Genomic DNA, 3,919 nt, shown 5'->3' with positions numbered 1-3,919 from the left:
ATTGTGTAAAATAATACTGAAAAGCAAATGTTTATAGGTTATCCAATTCAAATATCTCTCAGATTTAACAATTCATTCTTCAAATATACAATGTGGTAGACACAAAAGAACTATTCTAAGAAGTAGGGATACCACAGTGAACAACAAAAAAAATCCATGTCCTCTCACAGCTTACATTCTAGTAAACTATTTGTATCACACAACTTACATATATTATAATGTAATTTACAAACAATGTAATGAGTTTTGATAAATCCATAACTTCTACAACCATCACCATAATGAAGATATAGAATGTTTCACTCCCAAAAGTTTCCTTGTGCCACTTCTCAGACAATCCTTCCCCAAGTCACAGGAAACTGCTAATTTGTTTTGTTATTACAGATTAAATTTGTGTTTTCTAGAATTTTATGTAAATGGAATCATACAGTATCTTTTTATGTCTGGTTTCATTTGCTCAGGAGTATGTTTTTGAGATTCACCATGTGGTTTTACAAATGAGTTATTTTATGAATAGTTCTTCCTATACTGATAGTATTAATGATTATCCCACAATTTATTTATCCATTCACCTATTGAAGAACATTTGTGTTGTAGCCATTTTTTAAAAAAATCATAATAATGAATAAACTGATATGAAAATATTTGTGTATTTGGTGAACATATGTTTTCATTTCTGTTACATAAATATTTAGGAGTAGAGTTGCTGTCACATATATTATGTATATATATATTTTTTTTCCTTTTTGTCTTTTTTCGTGACGCCCGTACCGGACCGGGACCGGCCATGGGATCGCAACCCTCGGCGTTGCTCCCGCCCCTCGCTCAGCCAGTGAGCGGCCGGTCTGCATGTGGGATCCGAACCCTCGGCGGGAGCGCCACCACACTTCCCAAGCGGCGCACTATAGCAGTGTGCCACCAGGCCAGCCCCATATTATGTATATTTTAACTTAAGAAGAAACTGTCAAAAATTTTTCAGAATGGGTTTATTATTTTACATTCCCACAACTAATGTATAAAGAGTTCCAGTTGCTGCATATTGCCACCAGGATTTGATATTACAAGGCTTTTTAATTTTAGCCATTCAAATGAGGGTGCCTTGTTATGTCATTGTGGTTTTAGTTTGCATTTCCCTGATGATTAATGATTTAGAGTAATTTTTCTTGTGCTTCTTTGCCATTCTTATGTCCTCTTTTATAAAGTGCCAGTTCAAATCTTTTGCCCATTTTTAATGAGTACTTGATCTCAGCATTGAGTTATAACAGTTCTTTATTATTCTAGATACAATCATTTTGTCAGATAGATATGTTACAAATATTTTTTCCCAGTCTAGGCTAGCCCTTTCATTATCTTAACAGTGACTCAAAAAGCAGAAGTATTTAATTTTGATAAAGCCATTTTATCAATTCTTTTTCTTTTATGTTTTATGCTTCTTGTGTCCTATCTAAAAGACATTTTTCTTAGATGTAGAAGGAATGTATCTAAACATAATAAAGGCCACATGTAACAAACCCATAGGTAATATCATAGTGAATATACTAAAATCAAAGGCTTTTCCTCTACGATCTGGAACAAAACAAGATGTCCACCTTCCCTACTCTTATTCAACATAGTACTGGAAGTTCTAGCCAGCTCAATAAGGTTAGAGAGAGCAATAAAGGGCATCCAAACCAGAAAGGAAGAAGTCAAACTATCCCTACTTGCAGATGACATGATTGTACCTATAGAAAACCCTAAAGACACTACCGAAAAATCACTAGAACTAATAAGTAAATTCAGTAAAGTGGAAGGATACAAAATCAACACACAAAAATCAATAGTGTTCTTATATCCCAATAACAAAATATCTGTAGACAAAATCAACAAAATAATCCCATTCACAATAGCTACCAAAAAAATGAAATACCTAGGAGTAAATTTAACCAAGGGGGTAAAAGAGCTCTACAACAAAAACTATAAAAAATTTGTGAAAGAAATTGAAGAAGACATAAATAAATGGAAAGATATTCCCTGTTCATAGGTTGAAAGAATTAATATCATCAAAGAGTCCATATTACCCAAAGCAATCTACAAAATTTATATAATTCCTATCAAAATACAAGACAAATAGACCAATGGAACAGAACAGAGAACCCAGAAATAAATCCACACATTTACAGCCAACTGATTTTCGACAAAGACGACAAAAAATACAGTGGGGTAAGAATGGCCTCTTCAACTAAAATTGCTAGGAAAACTGGATATTCATATGCAGCAGATTGAAACTAGACCCCTATTTCTCACCATACACAAAAATCAACTCAAAATGGAGTAAACACTTAAATTTAGGACCCAAAACTATGAAACTAAGAAAACTTAGAGGAAACACTACATGAAATGAGAGTCAACGGCACTTTTTTGAACAAGACTACAAAGGCATAGGCAACTAAAGCAAAAATAGACAAATGAGACTACATTAAACTAAAAAGCTTCTGCACAGCAAAGGACACAGTCAACAAAGTAAAGAGACAACCTACAAAATGGGAGAAAATGTTTGTTAACTCACATCAGACAAAAGGCTAATATCCAGAATATATAAGGAACTAAAACAACTCAACAGCAAAAAAAAAAAAAAATTCAATTTTAAAAATGGGCAGAGAACCTGAACAGACATTTTTCAAAAGAGGACATATGAATGGCCAACAGTTATATGAAAAAATGCTCAACATCACTACTCATCAGAGAAATGCAAATTTAAACCACAATGAGATATCATCTCACACCAGTTAAAATGGCTATTATCAAAAAGACAGAAAATAACAAATGCTAGAGAGGATGTGGAGAAAAGGGAACTCTCCCACATTGTTGGTGGAAATGTAAATTGGTACAGTCGTTGTGGAAAATAGTATGGAAATTCCTCAAAGAACTAAAAATAGATCTACCCTATGACCCAGCTATCTCCGACTGGGGATATACTCAAAGGAAATGAAATCAATATATCAGAGACACCTGCACTCCCACATTCACTGCAACACTATTCACAAGTCAAGAGATTGAACCAACCTAAATGCCCATCGGTGGATAAACGGATTTAAAAAAACAATAAAATACTATTCAGCTATAAAAAAATAAAAATAAAATACTGTCTTTTGCAGCAACATAGATGGAACTGGAGACCATCATGTTAAGTAAAAGTAAGTCAAGCCCCAAAAGACAAATACCAAAAGATCTTACCCATAGGAATCTAAAAAAAAAGTTGTTCTCATATAAATAGAAAGTAGAATAATAGTTACCAGAGGCAAAAGTTCCTATCCCAAAGTTCTTTTCTTCTATATTTTTCCTTTCAGAAGTTTATAGGTCTATGATTCATTTTGAGTTAATTTTTGTATATGGCATAAAGTATGGTTCAAGTTTCATTTCTTTTTTTCATATGGATATCCAATTGTTCTGACATCGTATGTTGAAAAGACTTTTCATTAACCTTGAATTATTCTGGCACTTTTCCAAAAGTCAATTAATCGTGTATGTCTGGATCTATTTTTAGTCTCTCTAATCTTTACTATTGATCTGTATGTCTATCCTAACACTAAAAACACAGTCTTGATTACTACAGCTTTATTGTCAATCTTAAAATCAGGTAGTGTAAGTCTGGCTATGCTAGGTCCTTTCTATTTCCATGTAAATTTTAGAATCAGTTTGTCTGTTTCTACAAAAACTTCTGCTATTGGTTGGTTTGATAGGAGAGTGTTGAATCTGTAGATCAATCTGGGGAGAACTGACATCTTAATAATATTGAGTCTTTCAATCCATAAACATAGTGCATGTATCTCAACTTTTTTAGGTCTTTTTAAAATCCTCTTAGCAATGTTTTGCAGTTTTAGTGTACAGGTATTGCTCATATTTTTTTTTTTTTTTTTTTTTTTTTTTTTTTTTTTTTTTT

The sequence above is a fragment of the Galeopterus variegatus genome, unplaced genomic scaffold (assembly GCF_000696425.1).
Source record: "Galeopterus variegatus unplaced genomic scaffold, G_variegatus-3.0.2 Scaffold7517, whole genome shotgun sequence".
Taxonomy (NCBI): Eukaryota; Metazoa; Chordata; class Mammalia; order Dermoptera; family Cynocephalidae; genus Galeopterus; species Galeopterus variegatus.
This window is presented reverse-complemented; position numbering follows the sequence as displayed.